At 37.4% G+C, this 22,428-nt stretch overlaps 1 long non-coding RNA gene across 4 annotated transcripts in view; it reads left to right on the top strand.

Annotated features, from left to right (window-relative positions):
• LOC139042700 (uncharacterized) overlaps positions 1 to 22,428 on the top strand; it is a 245,991-nt gene that overhangs the window by 209,126 nt on the left and 14,437 nt on the right. For 2 of the 4 annotated variants that reach the window (XR_011499748.1, XR_011499747.1), the window contains exons 2-3: positions 2,272 to 2,323; positions 2,761 to 3,064. This is a non-coding gene — a long non-coding RNA (uncharacterized lncRNA). The remainder of the gene's footprint in view (positions 1 to 2,271; positions 2,324 to 2,760; positions 3,065 to 22,428) is intronic. The other 2 variants (XR_011499746.1, XR_011499745.1) reach the window with 1 other exon arrangement.

The raw sequence follows: 22,428 nt of genomic DNA, 5'->3' as shown, positions 1-22,428 counted from the left end.
CTAAGGGCACACTCCTGTTGTACTTTTCCTGTTAACTGGATAGGTACCCAGAGTAGCTGGTTGCTATGCTCAAGGACTTAGAGTTGCTGTGGCCCTCAGGCCTCCAAGGCTGTTGTCAGCTCTCTTAGGATTGCAGCTGAGTGTGACTGGCCCTAGGGATGGGAGCACCCAATTGTTTCAGGCTTTGGTAGGTGGGGCTGATACTCTTAGTGGCTATTTGCGAAGCACAGGTCTTCTACCACTGATAACACCCACTACCTGCAGGCCCACACACATTATCAACACAGACCTTGGCCTGTGCACACTTCTTGAGCCCCTGGAATGTATCCAGTTGCCTCACTGCAGAAGCCCCCACCTCTCCACCAATGCCTCTCACAGTTTACCTGCTCCTCACACAGGCCCTACCCCACAGAGGCAGACACCCTCACCTGCCTGTAGAAGATCAAGGCACCCAATCTATGCTGGCTGACAAGTAGCCTGAGGGCTTGCTGTTGGGTGAGGCTATTTCCTAGGGTGGGCTACCTGCCCTGTCTGAACTCAATTAAATCTGCACTCTAGTTGGTGCCCCAGACCCCTAGGCTAACAGGCCAGGGAAGAGCTTCAATGGCATCTGCCAGTGTCTGTGTCAGCCTGCCTGTACTAGGTCACAACAATGTCTGCCACCAAAGTCTCAGGATCTGGAGAGGTCTCACATCTCACTGAGATGCACCCAGAGCCTACCAGGTAGGTCTCTTTTCACCAAAGGACTATGCAGCCTTCTTTCTTGTGATTTTAGGTTGCTCTCTGAGACAAGCGAATCTGTGCATGGGCCCTTTAAGAGCCAGGTTTTTTGGGCTTTCATTGGATAGCTTTTCTTAGGTTCTCCCCACTGCCATTAATAGCCAGTGAAGCCAGATAGTAGGGCACTCATTTCAATTGTACTGAGTCTGAAGGATGCTTTTAGCAGTAACAGGCCCCTGGTCAGGTCTCCACTCCTCCAGGGAGGGCTGTGTAACTTAAGGTGGCTCCCACCTTGCCACCTGTGAATCTCTGTGGTTCATGAATGTGGCTTTCGTTCTCTGCAGAGGAATTTCTGCCTCTTCCACCTCAGTCAGGATAGTCCCTCATTGTGGGGGTTCCTTTTATCCAGTTTTAAGTTTTCTCTCCAGGGTAATTTTTCCAAAATTAGTTGTAACCTGGTTGTGTTCATGAGAGGAGGTGAGTTCAGAGTCTGCCTATGCTGCCATCTTGATGAGATCTCTCTCCTTTTTGTTGCTAGCTTCTGTGTGTGTCCCTGCCTCTGTTTCTCTGTGGCTCCATCTCTTTCTCTCCTTTTTCTTTGACGGACTTTTTCTGTAACATACCACAATTGATCTCAAATCTCTCAAATGCTATATTTCTCCTTAAGAATTGTCATCTAAACTTTTTTTACATGTAACTTTTGATCAATTGGTAGTCTTTTATGGCAACCTCCACCCCTCATAGAGCTACATGCTATTATTTATGGTGATTTTAAAATATGTCTTTGTAAAACGAATAACTTTAGTTTTTTGCAAAATTGCTGTCACTTAAAATGCAATTGTTCTAGTTATCACAAGAGCAAGGTAAGAAATAATGGCCCAGGCTGAACCAAATCAGTCAGGATGATTGCTTCAGAATATTGAGTAAACATTTAAAAAATTAAGATTTGGGGCATTTCTCCTTCATTTTCTCTTTTCTATGACATCAAACTGTAGTGAAAAGTCAGGTGGCCTAGATTTAGTCCCAGCTTTGGCACTAACATTTTTCTTCTCCTTATGACCTCAGAACTTTCATTTAATAGCAAGAGCAAGATTGTAATCTCCATCTGACAAATGAGGAATTTAAAAACTCCTGGCCACAAGAGTCATATCCAGCCTCTTAAGATCAAATAAGACAATGGATATGAAAGTGTTATGAGAAAGCATAAAGACTTTTGTATAAAGGTTCAAGATTCTTATGATCTCTGATGACTCACTCATCTGAGAAGGGGTTTAGGATCCTTACCTAAAAGCTTAAGACTCACCATCATAGTGACTAAATCAAAGAATTCTGAAATGGGGCCAGTAGTGAACTCTGAGCTGAACGTATTTCCAAGTTTGAATCCACACCCAAGGCTGGAATGCTGACATTCTTCCTGATGACTTTGACTTTGATAAATTGGCTGATGGTTAAAAATGGCTTCCTTAAACTGATATTGTAAAGGAAATAAACCTTTGCTCTTTTTTCTTCCTTTCCCCTGGATATGTGTCTCTGTCATCATCATCAAAATAGCAATGATTATACACCTTCTTCTTCCTGGTGCCATGTCAAGCCTGGTACAAAGGTAAGTATGCTCTAATTGTTCACAACCTAAGAGAAACAATACAAGTAAGGATTTTTTTAATTGACATTTGAAGATAAAGAACATAGATGAGAGAGGCAATTTCGCCTAGTGAATAGGGCTAGAAGTTCAGATGACGAGTTTCTAGCTTGGATACAACTTAATTTGCTGTGTGATTTAGAGCCAGTCCTATCATCTTTATGAGGCTTGGTTTCCCCATTGTAAAATGAGAGAGTGAGAATAGATTATCTAAGATCCCCTTTAGTCCTAGAGTTCTACAATTTAATTATCAGATGATGAATTTTAGTTAAACTGATTTTTATTTTCCTTTTAGTTCCTTATACCTACTGATAGTGAAGTTATAATGAAGTGATTTTTCCTAGAAAATGGTGGAAATAACTTCCTGTTCTGCCAAGCTGGTGTAACCCTTTTCCTCCTAGGTGCTCCTGCTTACAAGTAAAAACTCTTGGACATAGCAATAAACAAGCATAGGAAACATCTGAAAGGTGGAAAGAAAGCAGGCTTCCTAAGGACCATGGGATTTGAGGAGCACCATAGGAAATTATGGTGAATTCCCTGAGTTTGCTGATTGCCCCTAATATTTTGTACACAAAGCCTTCCAGAAGCCTTCTACTTTTAACCATCAACAGGGAAGCAAACAAACAAAAACACCTTCAAGAAAATTCTGTTTCCCATTTCCAGAGGACCTGGGAAAGGGTGGACTCACAACAGAAAATTTTTCAGGTAATTCCCACTCGACTCTAGCAAAACACCAATGGAAAGAAAACCACAGTCATATCCTCCAGCTGATTTTCAAATTCACTTCACTCCCTCAACCCCCATCCCACAAAAGCAAGTGCCACTCTTTCTCTCTGGGCAATGTTAGCAGACTCATGCAGGGAGCTAAACTTCCATTCCCTAAGCAGATAGTTAATCTTCCATCTTCCACCTGGAAGAGGCAAAGGTGTTGGGATTTTCTCACTTGGTGATGTCAGTGGGGCCCAGCAAGGCAGGGTGGAAGATGAACCCCTGCCTGAAAGAAGCAAGCTGACAGAGCTCTCATTCCACTACCAGGGAAGTCTCAATGAGTTCAGCCAGAAACTGAATCAGCTAAGTGGAAGCATGGTGAAGTGAACCTCCATCTCTGCCCAGCAGCAATAATACTAAACAAGGTCACCATTAGGCTTCACTCACAACTGCACCCCAGAGGTGGAGAGCTGAGCTTCCACACTTACCACACATCAATGAGGCAGAAAATGTAGCACAAACTAGGGCCAGTAAGTTCCCCTTTTTCCTCCCAAAACTGGTGTCAGTGAAGCCCAGTGGGGAGGAGCTGAATTGCCAGCCCTACACAGCATCAAAGAAGCAGAATGAGGTGGAGGAGGCCTGGGTACTACTAAACAGGCTGAAAATGAAATTAGAAAACAATTGCATTTATCATACAATCAAAAAGAAAAAATACTTGAGAAAGAATTATTTAAAAAAGTGCAAGATTTATATTCTGAACAAAATTTTACTGAAAAAATTAAGCCAAAAATAAATGGAAATACATCTTATGCTCATGGGTCATAATATTTAATATTTTAAGATGGGAACAATTGCTCAAAGTGACCTATAGATTCAACATAATCCCTATGAAAATCTGAACTAGTTTCTTTGTAGTAACTGAAGACTGATTCTAAAATTTATATGGAAATTTAAGGGACCCAGAAAACCAAAACAATCTTGAAAGAAAACAGCAAAGTTGATGAACTCACATATATTTCCCAACTTCAAAATTTACTACAAATCTACAATAATCAAGACTGTGAGGTACTGATGTAAGGATAGATATATAGATTAATGGAATAGAATTAAGAGTCCAGAGATAAACCTATATATATATATGTGTGTGTGTGTGTGTGTGTGTATACATATATATATATATATATGTATATATATATATATTTTCAGTTGATTTTCTACTTGGTGCCAAAAAGATTCAAAGGGGAGAGAATAATATTTACAATGAAAGATACTGGGATAACTGGATATTCAAATGAAAAAGGATGGATTTGGACCCTTACCTTGCACCATATACAAAAATTAACCCAGAATGAATCAAACACCTAAATGTAACAGCTAAAACTATTAAAACTCTTAGAAGTAAGTATAGCCTTAACTCCTGGATTAGTCAATCATTTCTTATATATGACACAAAAAGCATGAGACAAAAGAAAAAAATAGATAAATCTAACTTCATCAAAATGAAAACATTTTGTGTTTTGCAAAGAACATCATCAAGAAAGTGAAAAGATAACTTACAGAATGGAAGAAAATTTTTTGCAAATTGTATGTCTGATAAGGGGCTTGTATCTAGAATATATAAAGAACTATTACAACTCAATAATAAAAAGACAAACAATGCAATTAAATGATGGACAAAAGATAAGAATAGATATTTCTTCAAAGAAGATAAACAAATGGCCAATAGGGACATAAAAAAATGCTCAACATCGTTACTCATCAGGGAAATGCAAATAAAAGCAAAATGCAATGAGATACTACTTCACATCCTTTAAGATTACTATAGTAACAACAAGAAGAAATAACATAAAAAGAGTTGGCCAGGATGTAGAGAAGTTGGAAGACTCATACATTGCCAGTGGGAAAGTAAAATGGTGTAGCCATTGTGGAAAATAGTTTGGGAGTTAATAGTTATAGTTAAAGATTGGATTACCAATAACCCAGAAATTCCATTCCTACGTATATACCTAAGAGAAGAGAAAACATATGTCCACCCAAAAACTTGCACGTGTGTTTATAGTAGCATTATTATTAGCCAAAAAATAGAAGCAACCTAAATGTACATCAACTGATTAATGAATAAAAAGAAATGAGGTATATCCACACGATGAAATATTACTCAACTATAAAAAGAGTGAAATAGATACATGTTACAACATGGATAAATTTTGAAAGCATTATGCTAATTGAAAGAAGCCAAATGAAAGGACCACATATTGTATGAGTCCATTTATATGAAATGTCCAGAGTTGGAAATTGATAGAGATAGTAAGTATATTACTGGTTGCTTAGGCCTTGTGGGTTAGAGATAAATGCAGAATGACTCCTAATGGGTACATGGGACTTTTTTTACGGTAAAAATATATTCTAAACTTGATTGTGCTGATATTCACTTAACTCTATGAATATACTAAAAATCATTTAATTATACACTTTAAATGGGTGAATTATATGATATTTAACTTGTATCTCAATAAAGATGATATTTAAAAAAAATTAAAATACCTTGAGCTGAATGAAAATCATGTATATCAAAATCTATATATTTTGATATATGAAAACACCATATCAAAGTATGTGGAATATAGCTAAGGCAGTGCTCAAAAATAAATGTATAACACTAATGCTTATATTGAAAAAGAAGAAAGGACTCAATCAATAATCTAAGTCCCTACCTCCTGAAATTAGAAGAAGAGCAAAATAAACCCAAAATAAGCAGAAGGAAGAAAATCATAAAGATAAGGGCAAAAATAAATTCAATTTAAAACAAAAATAATAAAGAAAATCAATTAAACAAAAACATCATTGTTAAAAAATTAATAAAATTGTATAACTTTAGAAAGATTGACAAAAATTAAAAGAGAGAATTAAAATTATCAGCATGAGGAGTGAAATGGTCTAATTCTACAGATTCCACAGGCATAAAGATGATAATGAGGGAATACTACAAACAGCTCTACACATAAATTTGACAACTTAGATTAAATGGACCAATTTATTGATAAATACAAACTACTAAAACTCATTCAAGGTGAATAGAGCACCTGAATAATCCTGTAGTCATTAAGAAAGCTTAATTTGTAATTAAAAAGCTTTGGGAATCGAATCTCCAAGCCCAGATGATTTCACCAGAGAATTCTACCAAATATTTAAAGAATAATTGACACAAAGTTTACACAATCTCTTCCAGAAAGTAGGAAAGGAGGGAACACTCTCCAATTCATTTTATGAGCTTAGTTTTCCCTTGACACTGAACCATATGTGAACAGTATGGAAAGAAAGAAACAAAGAAACAAAGGAAGGGGGGGAGAGGGGGAGAGAGAGAGAGAGAGAGAGAGAGAGAGAGAGAGAAAGAAAGAAAGAAAGAAAGAAAGAAAGAAAGAAAGAAAGAAAGAAAGAAAGAAAGAAAGAAAAAGAAAGGGAGGGAGGGAGGAAAGAAGAATGGAAGAAAGAATTTAAGAATGAAAGAACAAAAGAAAGAAAGAAAGATTAACAAATCAAATCCAGGAATATATAAAAAGACTTTTAAAGTATGACCAAGTAGGATCCATTCTAGGTATGCAAGGCTGGTTCAACACTAGAAAATCACCCACTGTAATCCACCATATTAATAAGTTAAAAAACAAAAATCATATGATCTTTTCAATTGACATTTAAGACACATTTAACAAAATCCAACCTCCATTTGTGATAAAACTCTCAGCAAACTAGGAATAGTTTCAGAGCAAGTGCCTCAACTTGATAAACAGGATCTAAAAAAAGCCTACAGCTAACATCATATTTAACAGTGAAAGCCTGAAATCAGGAACAAGGGATTGATGTTTGCTTTCACTATTCTTATTCAGCATGGAATGAGATGTTCTAGCCAGTATACTGAGGCAAGAAAAAGAAATAAAAAAGTCATACATATTAGAAAAGAAGAAATAAAGCCATTTCTATTTGAAGCTGAAATTGTCTACATAAAAAATCCTCACATTAAAAAACCATTTAGAAATAATGAGCGTTCAGCAAGGTAGTAGTATACAAGATCAACACACAAAGAAAGTGATGTCACCAAGATGGCAACATAGGTTGTTCTCAACTTCAGTTCCCCTCACAAGAAGAACAACAATTCATGGGCAAGAAACCACTGAAAAGATCCTAGAACTCCGGGGTGAGGCTGAAGCCTCTCTCTGAAGCACAGAGACCAAGGCAGACTGTATTAGAAGGATAACAGGAGCAACTACACATTGACTGCATTGCCTCTCCCCTACACAGGTTCAGCACTATACCAAAAGCCTACAGAAACCCCAATGGGAAAAGAGAGCCCAAGGTGGACACAAAGCTCCCCCGGCATTGTGAGTCACTTTTTGAGAGTCCCTACTTTGGTCTCACCTTGCAGGAATTGCAGGGGAATTGCAGACTTGATCACTGGGACTCTAATTGTGATGTGGAAGGGGGGGGTGCTTGCGACAACTACAGCTCAGATCTAGGCAGACTGAGTTCCTACCTGCAGCATCCAAGTAGTAATCTCAGCCAGAAGCTTTACTCAACTGCAGAGTCATGACAATGACACAGTTTGACCAGCAAACTCAGTGGGGCACAGATCTGCCAGATTTGAGTCCTCAAACAAAGAGCCTTGCCATCATAGACCATAGGCTGTCTCTCCACACCCAGGCAGACTAGCTGAGTCATAGCCCAGTCCACAGATGAGCATAGCTCTCAGACTCACCAGACCAGGAAGCCTAGCCAGAACACTTGGAAGCTATGTAGCCCAGCAATGCTTGAGCAGAGAGTACAACATGCAGAGCTGATCATCTGAAGAGCAAAGCCAGTAGCATCATTCAGCCAGGGAACTTGGGGTGCAGGTCAACTTGAGTGAAGACTACAGAGAATGATGTCACCAAAATCCAAAATGGTGACGTAGGTCACTCCTGACTTTGCTCCCCTTTGCAAGAACAACTAACAGCTATTCAAGAACAAGACACATCTAAGAGAATCTTAGAACACAAGGATTAGGCTGAAGCAAACCCCTGTACCACAGAAACCAAAACAGACTGCATTAAAAGGACAAGAGAAGCAGTTACACATTAAATGTAGCTGCTCCCCCAGGCCAGTGCAAAACCATGCAGAGAGGTCTCACCTGAGCCTTTTGTTCCTCTGGTTGGAAAACAGAACCCTAGGGGGACAACCAGCACGCTCCAGCATTGTGGGCTGCTTTGTGGGAGCCCCTACTCTGATCTCAACCCATGGGGATTGCAAGGGAGTTTGGGGGGCTCAAACACTGGGAATCTAAGCTAGGAATGGCTTGTAACAACCAGCACATGGATCTTGGCAGACCAAGTTCACACTTGCAGTGCCCAAGTAGTCATCCCAACCAGCAGCTTTGCTCATCTACAGAACCAAGTTGGTGGTGCACTGTGACCAGGAAACTTTGTGAGGTGCAGATCTGGATGATTCAGATCCTCAAACAGGAAATTTTGCCAGTCCTAGAGCCTTATTTTCCCACACCCAGGCAAGGAGCTGAGTCACAGCTCCACCTGCTGTGGAGAGTGTCTTCCACCCACATCTGACCAAACAGGCTGTCAGGAACAGCTGGAAGCTGTGTAGTCTAGCAACATTTGAGCTGAGAGGTGGGATGGCAGAGCTTATTGCACCCAGAGCAAAGTCAGTGTCAGGTATGGAGAGTTTCCCTGCTATGCGTAAGCAGGGGGATTAATTCATAACCAAGGCTGAGGGTAGTTCTTGGCTCCTCCCAAATGGCTAACCTGTTTGGAAATTGAGGGTTACCTAGAGTGCCTCTGCTCTTCCCATCCAGGTAAGGGAGCTGAGACATAGCCCCACTTTATGTGGTTCTCAACCTTATCTAGCCTGAACGGCTCACTAGAACACCAGAAAGCTGTGCAGTCCAGTGGAGCTCAAGCAGAGAGGCAGGAGGCAGAGCTGATCACTCCCAGAGCAAAGCCAGTACCAGGCATGAAGTGTTCTCAGGCTATGTACAGGCAGGGGTATTAATTCATAGCAGAGGCTGAGGGTAGCTCCCAGCCCCTTCCAACTGGAAACCCTGGGAAATTTAGAGTTGCCAAAAGTGGGCCCTCCTCTTTCTGCCCAGGGAGCTGAGACATAGCCCAACCCACTGTGGTTCCTGGTCCCATCTGACCAGAAGGGCTGGTGAGAATACCTGGAAGGTGTGAAATCTAGTGGCTCTTGAGCCAACTAAAGGGTAGCCAGAGCAGATAATTTTCAGAACAAATCCAGTGAACCTGTTCAGCCAGGGAGCTTGGGACACAAGTTGGCTTGAGTTAAAGCAACAAAGTTTATAAGATTTAGAGATTCTTCTCCCACTGCACAGGGAAACTAATTCATAGCCTGCTCATTGCTGAATGCAACCTCCAGCCTGCTCAACCAAGGAACCTAACCAGAGCACATGGGAAGCTGTGTAGCCCATCCAACAGCCTACTTTCAGTGGCACTTGAACAGAAAGCACAGTTCATGGCTTTCCCCATCTGTAGATAAAAAACAGGGACCTCAATTGACCAGGGAATTCAGTGTACATTCCTTCCTGATTTGGATCCCCAAATAATAAGCAATACAGGGCCTGGGTCTGTCATGCTGTCCTACCAGTACAGGGCAACTAATTCATAGCCCCATCTACTACTGAATATATTACCCAGTTGCAACCATCTACTAAGCCTGGCAAGGGAATTCAGACAACTGCAAGCTGATCCTACTGCCTCACTTGGGTAGGGAACCAAGCCAGCAGTCCTATCCAAATGTTCTCAGCTAGTGGCAAACTTCCCCATCCTCATCCTCAGAGTTCAAACAGTTGTCTCACCCAAAACTAGCCTGTAATAGTAGGCCCCACCTGCCCAAGGACATTGCCTGCTGACATCCATAAATCCAAGCTGAGCTGACTGGTGAAGATCTGTCTGTGCCAAAGCAAACCTGTAAAGTCTGAAATTACTTAAATGCACAGATACTAATGTAAGAAATCAAGGATCACAAACAACCATGTAAATATGACACCAAAAAAATTAATAAAGCTCTAATATTTGATCTTAAAGAAATGGAGATCTATGAACTGTCAAAGAATTTAAAATTATCCACTTAAAAAAGTTTAGGAACCTACAAGAACACATAGACAGACACCTAAACAAAAACTAGGAAAATAACGCATGAACAAAATGAGAAGTCCAATAAAGCAATAGAAACCATAAAAAACCCAGAAATCCTAGAGTTAAAAAATATGATAACTGAACTGAAGAATTCAGTAGAGTTTTAAAAGCAGACTCAATCATGCAGAAAAAAGAATCAGTGACAGGGAGTATAGGTCATTAGAAATTGTCTAGTTAGTGGAACAAAAAGAAAAAGAATGAAGAAAGCCTATGAGATTACAGGACACACAGAATAGAAACAATATTTGAATTATGGGAATTTCAGAAGGAGAAGAGAAAGAGAAAGAAAGCATATTTAAAGCAATAGTGGCTGAAAACTTCCAGAACGGGGATGAGAAATAGACATCCAGATCCATGATGCCCACAGGAGTTGAACTAGAATACAGCTACACTGAGACACATTATAATTGTCAAACATCGCAGACAAACAAAGAGTTTTAAAAGTAGCAAGAGAAAAGAGAGGAGCTACATACATGGGAACCCCCATAAGACCATTGGCAAATCTCTCAACAGAAGCATTTCAGACCATGAGAGGATAGGATGACATGTTCAAAATATTGAAAGAAAAAAACCTGTCAACCAAGAATACTATACCCAGTGAAGTTGTCCTTCAGAAATGAAGGAAGTGTGCTTTACCAAACAGACAAAATCTGAAGGAGTTCATTACCACTAGACCTACCTTACAAGAAATGCTAAAGGTAGTTCTTTGAGTGGAAGAAAAGGGACACTAATTATCATATTAAAAACATTAAAAGGTAGTGTAAAACTCACTGGTAATAGTAAATATATACCCTGGTTAGATTCTAGAATTTGGTTATGGTGGTGCATAATTCACTTATGACTTAGTTAAAAAGTTAAAAGAATGAATGTAGTAAAAATAACCATAATTAAAATAATTTGCTATTAGTTACACAATATAAAAAATATGTAAATTGTAACAGCAACAACCTAATATGTAAGGGGAAGGTGAAGTAAAAGTGTAAAGTTTAGGAATTGTATTGAAGTTAAGTTATTATCAGCTTAAAATAGAGGGTTATTTTGAGATGTTTTATGTAAACCTCATAATAACCACAAGGGCAAAAACTTTAGCAATCTCAGGAAAGAATATGATAAAGGAGTCAAATCATACTGATACCAAAGGTAATCAAATCACGAAAAAAGGCAGCAAGATGAAAAACAAGGAACAATAGATTTACAAAAAAAACCCCAGAAAACAATGAACAAAATGGCAGTAGTAAGTCCTTACCCGTCAATAATTACTTTAAATGTAAATTGATTGAATTCTTTGATCAAAAGACATAAAATTTCTGAATGAATAAAAAAACAAGATCCAAAAATATGCTGCCTACAAGAGACTCACTTAAGTCCTAACGACACACATAGACTGATAGTGAAGGTATGGAAAAATCATTTCATGTAAATGGTAACCAAAGAAAAGCAGAGGTAGCTATACTTATATCACACAAAATAAACTTTAAACTAAAAATGGTGAAAAGAGACAAATAAGGTCATTAAATAATGGTAAAATAATCAATACATGAAGAAGATATAACAATTTTAAATATGTATGCACCCAACAGCAGAGCACTTAAATATATAAAGCAAAAACTGACAGAGCTAAAAAGAGAAATAAATAGCAACACATTAATAGTTGCAAATTTTAATACCCCACTCTCAAAAATGGGTAGATCATCCTGACATAGAATCAATTGGGGAACAGTGCATTTGAACAACACAATAGACCAAACAGATCTAACAGACATATATAGAATATTATATCCAGCAACAATAGAATACACAATCTTCTCAATTGCACATGGAATGTTTTTTATGACAGACCACATGTTAGACCACAAAAAAGTCTTTGCAAATTAAAGCAGATGGAAATCATACGAAGTATCTTCTCTAACCACAAAAGTGTGAAACCAGAAATCAATAACAAGAGTAAAACTGGAAAATTCATGAATACATGGAAATTAAACAACACTCTCCTGAACAGCCAATGGATCAGAGAAGACATTAAAAGGAAAATTAAAAAGTTTCTCTATTGTTTCCTTTTATTTTTTTTCTTTTACATTTTTTCTCCTTTTTTGGGCAGTGCCATCTTCACATTTCCTCCCTGCCTTGCTATAGCCAGTGGGTGCCATCTTCACATTCTCCCTCTGCTGCACTCCAGAGTACTAGTATCTCCCAGAAGGAAGATTTTATACATGTCTGGTGTCTCAGTTTTTATGTTTGGTGACCCAGTTTTTGTGGCTTCGACACAAGGGATGCCCTCAATTGTCTGGCTCTGGAGGCTCATAGGGGAAGCTTGTGAGCTTGTGTTTCTGGAGCCCATATGGCTTTAACATTCAGAGAGACAGTGCTTGGCAGACTATCACTCCCAGGGCACTGCAAAGATAGAAGACTCAAACACACCATCAGTCTTTCCAAGAAAGAGGCCTATTTACTTGTCCAGGATCTTTGGCCTGAGGGGCAGGATTCTGATTTGGCACTTATGGAGCCTATGGAAGGGCTCTCAGGGAACAGAGGCTAATGAACACAGTCTTTGTACTTTCCCTTTGCCTCATCAGTTTTTTACAGAAAAGAGTTTATACCTTTCTCTGGTGTACTGATTTTTGAAGCTGCCACCAGGGGACACCTCTATATCACCTGGTTCTGGTGGCCAGGAAAACTTATGCTAGCAGGTTCCTCGGCACTGTAACCAAGAGAGAAAAAGTTCTTAAACAGCTACCACCCCCAGGGCACAGCAAGAGGCAACAGTCCCAGGAGCTCAATCTTTCTGGAAAAAACGCTGTTAGCTTATCATCATAGCTGCATCCTGAGGTGCAGACTTCTAACACATCTAGGAGTGGAAGTATCACATTCCCTGAATTCAAAATATACCACAAGTCTAAAGTTATGAAAACAGTGTTGTACTGGCAACAAAATAGACACACAGATCAATGGAACAGAATTGAGAGCCTGAAATAAACACACACATCTATGGACAGGTAATTTTCAGCAAAAGATCCAAAAATACAGTAGAGAAAGGAAAGTTTCTTCAACAAATGGTGTTGCGAAAACTGGACAGCCACTTGTAAAAGAATGAAAATAGACCATATTTATGTTACACCATACATAAAAATTAACTCAAAATGGATAAGAGACTTGAATGCAAGACCTGAAACCATAAAACTCCTAGGATAAAACATAGGCAATGTGCTCTTTGACATTTGTTTTTAGCAGTATCTTTTTGAATATCATATCTCCTAAGGCAAGGGAAATGAAATAAAAAATAAACAAATGAGACCACATCAAACTGAAAAGCTTCCACACAGCAAAGGAAACCATCAACAAAACAAAAATACAACCCAACAACTGGTAGAAAATATTTGCAAACCATACATCCTACAAAGGGCTAATTTCTAAACTATATAAAGAACTCATACAGTTCAACAACAACAAAAAGTGAACAACCTGATTAAAAAATTGGCAGAGGATATGAAAAGGCATTTTTCCAAAGAAGATATGCAGATAGCCTACAGGTTTAACATCATTAATTTAAAAGATGTTTAACATCACTAATTATTAGGGAAATGCAAATCAAAACTAAAATGAGATATCACCTCGAACCCATCAGAATGGCAATAATTAACAAGTGTTGGACGGGATGTGGAGAAAAGCGAGCCCTCATACACTGCTCGTGAGAAAGCAAATTGGTGCAGTCACTATGGTCAACAGTATGGTAATCCCCTAAAAAATTAAAAATAGAAATAACATGTGATCAAGCTGTTCCACTTCTGAGTATTTACCCAAAGAACACAAAAACACTAATTCAAAGAGATATATGCTCTCATATGTTCATTGTAGTATTATTCACAATAGCCAAGACTTGGAAGCAAACTAAGTCCCCATCAATGCATGAATAGATAAAGAAGGTATTGTATCTATATCTATATCTATCTATCTATCTATCTATCTATCTATCTATCTATCTACACACAATGGAATACTACTCAGTCATAAAAAAGATGAAATCGGGCCATTTGCAACAACATAGATGAACCTTGAGAGTATTACGCTAAGCGAAATAAGTTAGGCAGAGAAAGAAAAATACCATATGAATTCAATTATATTTGGGAGATAAACAAACACATAGATAAGGAGGGCAGAGGGGAAGTGGGTGGGGGGAGGGCAAAAGGGGTAAAGGGGCACATATATATGGTGATGGATGGGAACTAGACTTTCAGTGGTGAACGTGATGCAGTCTATACAGAAGCTGAAATACAATGACATAAACCTGGTCATAAACCAAAGTGACCTCAATAAAATAAAATAAAAACACATCTAAGGTTTGACTGTAAACCTTTCCTAAGACTTCAGAGGGTGGGTGCTATCTTTGTACTCTCCTTCTGCCACATTCCAGAGCACAAGCAGATCTCAAAGGGTGGCTCTAATACATGTTTGAGATCCCAATTTTTATGTCTGGTGCCCTGGCTTTTGCTACTGTCCCCCAGGAGACATCCCTTGATTGCCTGGCTCTGGTGACCAGAGAGTCTTGCATTCCTTGGTCCCATGGAACTGTAACAATCAGAGAGACAGTTCCTGTCAGGTTAATAACCCCAGGGCACTGAACAGACAGCCAACTGAAATAAACCCCCAGCCTTTCTGTGAAAGAGGACTACTTTTTAGTCCTGGAGTTTCAGCCTTAGGAACAGGCTTCAGGTTTGGCACACATCTAGAGGCTACACAGGTATTCTCATTGAACATAGGCCAAGGGACACCATCTTGCATTCTCCCTCTGCCTCACTACAGCTCACATGTATCTCCCATAAAAGAGCTCATACACTTATCTGGAGCCCCAACTTTTGTGACTTCTGCTGAGGGGACACCTCCAGATCACCTGGTCTGGTAGTTATCAGGACTTACGCTTGTGGTCCCACAGAACTTTATATATGTTCATACTTTAAAGGATGCTGCCTGAACGTCTCACTTCCAATCAGCTTGAATCTTGGTGCTGACTGAGCTCCTTCCCTTTGGGACACTGACTGATTTTTAACACACCCTCAATACTGGGAGCTGTTAAAAATAAAATAAGCTGGTGGACAATCACTAAGGTTTGAGAGATAACCAAGAGTTAGGGCAGGGTAAAAAGATAAGGTTCATCTCTCACACAAGACCAACTCTTCAAGATTATGAGAAATGGCTTTTTTTCCCTCATGCATAGAAACCAATCCAGAGAGTCAAGAGAAATGAATAAATAAAGGAATATGTTCAAAAAAAGGGCAAGATAAAACCTCAGAAAAAAACTTTAATCAAAGATAAGTAATTCACCTAATAAAGAGTGCAAAGTAATGATCATAAAGATGGTGACCAATCTCTAGAGAAGAATGGATGAATACAGTGAGAAGAACGAATGAAAAGAGGTAGAAAATATATGAAAAGTCCAAACAGATGTTACAAAACTGAAGAATGCAATAACTGAACCAAGAAATACACTAGAGGGATTCAATAACAAACTACATGAAGCTGAAGAAAGAATCAGTAAACTTGAAGACAGGACGAAGGAACTTGCCCAATGAGAGCAACAAAAAGAAAAAATAATTTAAAAAAGTGAAGATAGCTTAATGGACTTACAGGACAACATCAAGTGGATTAACATTCCCTATATAGGAGTCCCACAAGGAGAAGAGATAGAGAAAGGGGTAGAGTTATTTGAAAAAATAATGGCAGAAAACTTCCTTAACCTGGGGTTAGGAACAGACAGATCCATACAATATCACTTATATGTGGAATCCAAAAAAATAAAAATAAAACCTCATAGATACAGAGAACAGATTGTTGGTTGCAAGAGGAAAGGGGTAGGGGTGGGCAAAATGGGTGAAGGGTGTCAAAAAGTACAGATTTCCAGCTGTAAAATAAATAAGTAATGTAATGTAAAAATAAGTATGTAATGTACAGCATGGTGACTATAGTTATGTATTGCATATTTGAAAGTTGCTGAGTGTAAGTCAAATGTTCTCATCAAAATAAAAAATTCTGTAACTAAGTACGGTGACAGATGTTAACTAGATTTATTGTGGTGATCATTTTGCAATTTGCACAAATATTGCATTGTTATGTTATTCACCTGAAGTTAGTATAATGTTGCATGTAGATTATACCTCAATTAAAAAATGTTTCCTTGAGACAAATTAAAATAGAACCACAATAGACCAGAACTTATGGGATGCAACAAAATCATTCTAAGAGGGAATTTCATAGCAATAAACACCTACATTAAGAAGCAAGAAAGATCCCAAATAAACCACCTAACTCCACACCTTAAGGAACTAGGAAAAAAACAAACTTATCCTAAAATTAGTAGAATAAAGGAAATAATAAATATTAGAGCAGAAATAAATGAAATAGATCAGAAAAACAATAGAAAAGATTAGCCATACAAAGAGTTGGTTCTTCGAAAAGGTAAACTAAATTAAAAAAAACTTTTGATTAGACTAACAAAAGGAAAAGAAGAGAACTCAAATTAACAAAAATATAAATGAAAAAAGGAGACATTACAACTGATATCATAGAAATAAAAGGATCATAAGAACCACTATGAACAACTATAGGCCAACAAACTGGACAACCTAGAAGAAATGGAAAAATTCTTAGAAACATACAACTTACCAAGACTGAATCAAGAAGAAACAGAAAATTTGAATAGACCAATTCCTAGTAAGGACATTGAAACAGTAATCAAAAATTTCCCAACAAAGAAAAGCCCAGGACCAGATGACTTCACTGGTGAATTTCACCAAAACTTAAAAATGAGTTAACACCAACCATTCTCAAACTCTTCCTAAAAATGGAAGAGGAGAGAACCTCCCAAACTCACTTTATGAGGCCAGTATTATCCTAAAATCAAAACCAGAAAAGGACACCATCAGAAAAGAAAACTACAGGTCAATATCCCTTATATATATAGCAAACCGAATTCAGCAGCACATTAAAAAGATCACTCGCTATAATCAAGTGGGATTCATTCACGGGATGCAAGGATGCTTCAATATATGCAAATCAGTCAATGTGATACATCACATTAACAGAATGAAGAAAAAGAATCGTATGATCATCTCAATAGATGCAAAAAAAAAAGCATTTGACACAATTCACCAACAATTCATGATAAAAACCCGTGACAACCTCGACATGTAAGGAACATATCTCAACATAACAGGCTATATAGGCCAAGTCCACGGCTAACATCATAGTCAATGGTGAAAGGATTAAAACTTTTCCTCTAATGTCAGGAACAAGACAAGGGTGCCCACTCTCACCACTCCTATTCAACATAGTACTGGAAGTCCTAGCTAGAGCAAGCAAACAAGACAAAGAAATAAAAGATATCAGAATTGGAAGGGAAGAAGTAAAATTGTCTCTATTTACAGATAACATGATTTTATGTAAAGAAAATCCTAGACTAAACCAAAAAATTGTTATATCTAATCAATGAATTCAGTAAATTTGAAGGATGCAAAATTAATAAACAAAAATCAGTAATGTTTCTATGCACTAACAACAAATTTACTGAAAAATAAATAAAGAAATAGATTCTATTTACAATAGAATCAAAACAATAAAATACATGTGAATAAATTTAACCAAGGAGTTGAAAGATCTCTACTCTGAAAACTATAAGACGTTCATCAAAGAAATGAAAGAAAGCACAAATAAATGGAAAGATATCCCATGTTTATGAATTAGGTGAAATAATATTTTTGAGATGTCAATACTACCAAAAGCCATCAATGTACTTCTTACCAAGATTCCAATAGTATTTTTTCAGAAGTACAAAATCTCCTAAAATTTATGTGGAACTGAAAGACCCCAAATAGCCAAAGAATTTCTAAGAAAAAATATCAAAGCAGGAGGTATCACACTTCCTGATTTCAAGCTATACTATAAAATATAGTAATGAAAACAGTATGATATTGGAATGAAAACACACCACTGGAACAGAATTGAGAGTCCAGAAATAAACACGTGCATATACAGTCAACTAATATCTGACAAGGGAGCCAATACTCAATGGAGAAAAGAAAGTCTCTTCAATAAATGGCACTGGGATAATTGGATATCCACATGTAAAAGAATGAAACTGGACCACTTTCCCCAAAATTACACCATTCCTAAAAATTAACTCAAAATGCATTAAAGACTTAAATATAAGAGCTGAAACCATGAAATTCTTAGAAGAAAACATAGGAATGAACCTCCTTGATGTGGCTGCTGGTAATGATTTTTTGGATGTGAAACCTAAAGAACAAGGAACAAAATAAAATATAAGTGGGAATACATTAAACTAAAAAGCTTCTATACAACAAAAAGAATGACCAACAAAATAAAAAGACAACCCATGGAATGGGAAAAATATTTGCAAACCATCTATCTGGTAAGGCGTTAATATCCAAAACATATAAAGTAATCATACAACTGAATTAAAAAAGTCCAATTAACAAATGGGCAAAGTACTTGAATAGACATTTTTCCAAAGAAGATATACAAAAGGCCAACAGGTACATGAAAACATGCTCAACATCGCTAATTATTAGGGAAATGCAAATTCAAACCACAACGAGATATCATTCACACGTGTTAAAATGGCTATAGTGAAAAAGACAAGAGATAATTGTTGCTCAGGATGTGGAGAAAAGGGAGCCCTTGTGCACTCTTGGTGGAACTGTAAATTGATACAGCCACTATGGAAAACAGTATGGAGGTTCCTCAAAAAATTGAAAATAGAACTAATATCTTATCCAGCAATCCCACTTCTGGGTATATATATGTATAAAGGAAATGAAAACACTATGTCAAAGAGATACTTGCATCCCCATGTTCATAGCAGCATCATACAAAATAGCCAATACATGGAAATAACCTAAGTATCTACCGATGGATAAATGGATAATGAAGTTGTGTATATATGCATGTATATATATATATATATATACACACACACACAATGGAACATTATTCAACCATAATAAGGAATAAAATCCTGCCATTTGCAATAACATGGATGGACCTTGAAGGCGTTATGCTAAATGAAATAAATCAGATGGAGAAAGTCAAATACTGTATGATCTCACTTATATGTAGTATATTCAAAAAAGAGAACAAGAAACATACTCTTAGAAAAAAAGATCAGACTCATGATTACCACATATCAGAGATGGGGCGTTCTGGAATTGGATGAAGATGGTCAAAAGGTACACATTTCTAGTTATAAGAGAAATAAGTACTGGAGATTTAAGTGCAACATGATGTCTATAGTTAATGCTGCTGTATGGTATATTTGAAAGTTGTTAAGAGAGTAAATGCTGAGATTTCTCATCACAAGAGAAAATAGTTTTTTCTTTTTTTCTGTCTATATGAAATAATAGACATTAACTAAATTTACTGTGGTAATCATTTCAATATGTATAATCATTGTGCTGTACACCTTAAACTTATAAAGTACTGTATGTCAATTATATCTCAATAAAACTGGGTGGAAGGATAATCACACAAAAATCAAGTGCATTTATATAGAGAGTAGTAATGAACATGAGACGGGGCAGTAAAAGTGAGTGTGGCTATAAAAGAAAAAACAGAAGTGCTACATGAGGTGATGAAACTGTTTGGTATCATGACTAATCAACGACTGGTTATGATATTATACTATAGGCTTGCAAGTTATTATCATTGAGGGAAATTGAGTAAAGAATACGTTAGATCTCTCTGTATTATTTATTACAACTCCGTGTGAATCTATGATCTTAAATTAAAAGGTTAATTGTTTAAAATGATGACTCACCATACTGCCTGGGTGGCAAATTTGGAATTACTCCAGCCAGCAGGCTCTTTGAATTCTGGTTATTTTGGAAACAGAGAGACTCTGAAAACTTTCAAAGAACACATGGGAGAGGATCAAATAATGGACTTGGAAGAAATTCAGGGGCCAATTTACAACAATCCAAAGGCAGCTCTCCAACTGACTCTACGCCAGTGTTGAGTAGAGTACAGAAGGGCTGCCAGTTTCCTGTTTTTCTAAAGACTTCAAGGAAATTAATAGTTTAACATAAGCAGAAGCACAACCCTGCACTCCCTTCACATAAATCATTTGGCTCCATCCCATTACTTACATCCAGAGGAACTTCCATCCTTCAAAGTCTAACTTAAAACTACCTTCTACATGAAACCTTCCTTTATTACCCTTCCTCTAAACCCCCTACAGCACTTTATTTTTTCTTCTCTTCTGGCCATTATCTCTTTCTACAAGTATCTTGGTGATTGGTGTACATGCCATTTCCCATACTAGACCCCTCAAGAGTAGAGACCACTCTAGGCATGACTTATACTTCCACTAGTACACACGTATATGTGTAGTGCTTGGCTAAAAATGAAACTAGACTGGCCAAAATGCAAAATTGTACAGAGATTACATGCTTCTGGTGGGGAAAAAGGAAGAGATAAGCTAATATTGGATTGACTACCCAAAATAGCAATTAATGCTTCCTGCAGGAAGTAAGCTACCAAAACAGCTCAATTAAATGGCCAAACCAATCAATTGTGTTGATAATGGACTTTAAGATCTAGATTGTGCACTAGATGGTCAATTGAGTAACCATGTATTGAGGGGTATGCTAGAATATAAGCTCTGTAAGGACAGAGACTATTTTAATCTTTTTTACCTGTATATCTGTAGCACAGAAACAGACACATAGAATGATAGAAATGGTTATAGAAGGGAGCGGAAGGGTGAAATAGAGAGATGAGCAAGGGGAGTGGTGAACTGAAGTGGTGGTTGGGGTGAACAGATTGGTGTTGCTGGGCATAGGATGGGTTGAATGAAGTAGGGGGAAATAATCAATGTGTATGTATCTCTCTCTCTCTCTCTCTCTCTATATATATATATATATGTGTGTGTGTGTGTATGTATCTACATATATGTATATATACATCTTTACCTTCTTTCTAATAGAGGAGCGGAAGAGAGAGGAAGGAAGGAGATGAGAGAGAAGGAGACCAGAGGAAAGAGAAGGGAAGGGAAAGAACAGCTATAATTCTTTTTTTGTTGAGATACAAAAGACAAGAACATTATATTGGTTTCAGGTGTACAACATCATTTGATATTTTCATACATTGCAAGATGATCCCCACAAGTCTTGCTACTATCCTTCATCATACAAAGTTATCTTTTAGGATTTACCCTCATAGCAACTTTCAAGTATGCTCTACTTGAAAGTCAATAATAGTCACCATGCTGTACGTTACATACCCATGACTTATTTATTTTATAACTGGCAGTTTGTACCTCTTGATCTCTTCCTCAATCTCCCTCCTCTCTGACAATCATCATTCTGTTCTCTGTATCTATTATTTTTGTTTTGTTGTGTTGTGTTCATTTGTTTTTTAGATTTCACATATAAGCAAAATCAAATGATATTTGTCTTTCTCTGACTTATTTTACTTAACATAATTCCCACAAGGTCCATCTGTGTTGTTGCAAATGGCAAGATTTCAGTCTTTTTTATTGCTGAGTAATATTCCTTGGTATATATAAACCACATCTTCTTTATCTATTCATCCATCGATGGACACTTAGGTTGTTTCCATATCTTGGCCATTGTAAATAATGCTACAATGAACATATGGGTTCGTATATCTTCTTGAATTAATGCTTTTGTTTTCTTTGAATAAATACCCAGAAGTGGAATTGCTGGATCATAAGGTAGTTCTACTTTTAACTTTTTAAAGAACCTCCATACTGTTTCCCATAGTGGCTGCACCAGTCTACATTCCTCCAATAGTGCATGAGGGTCCCCTTTTCTGCACATCCTGGTCAACACTTATTTCTCGTCTTTTTTATTTTAATAGGTGTGAGATGATATCTCATTGTGGTTCTGGTTTGTATTTCCCTTATGATTAGTGGTGCTGAATATCTTTTCATGGGCCTGTTGGCCATCTGTATGCCTTCTTTGGATAAAATGTCTCTTCAGATCCTCTCCCCATTTTTTAATTGATTGATTGGGTTTTTGCTATTGAGATTTATGAATTCTTTACATATTTTATATATTAACCCATTGTCAGATATATGATTGCAAATGTTTTTTCCCTTTTAATAGATTGACTTTTCATTTTGATGGTTTCCTTTGCTGT

This window comes from Equus asinus, chromosome X (assembly GCF_041296235.1).
Source record: "Equus asinus isolate D_3611 breed Donkey chromosome X, EquAss-T2T_v2, whole genome shotgun sequence".
Taxonomy (NCBI): Eukaryota; Metazoa; Chordata; class Mammalia; order Perissodactyla; family Equidae; genus Equus; species Equus asinus.
This window is presented reverse-complemented; position numbering and strand designations above follow the sequence as displayed.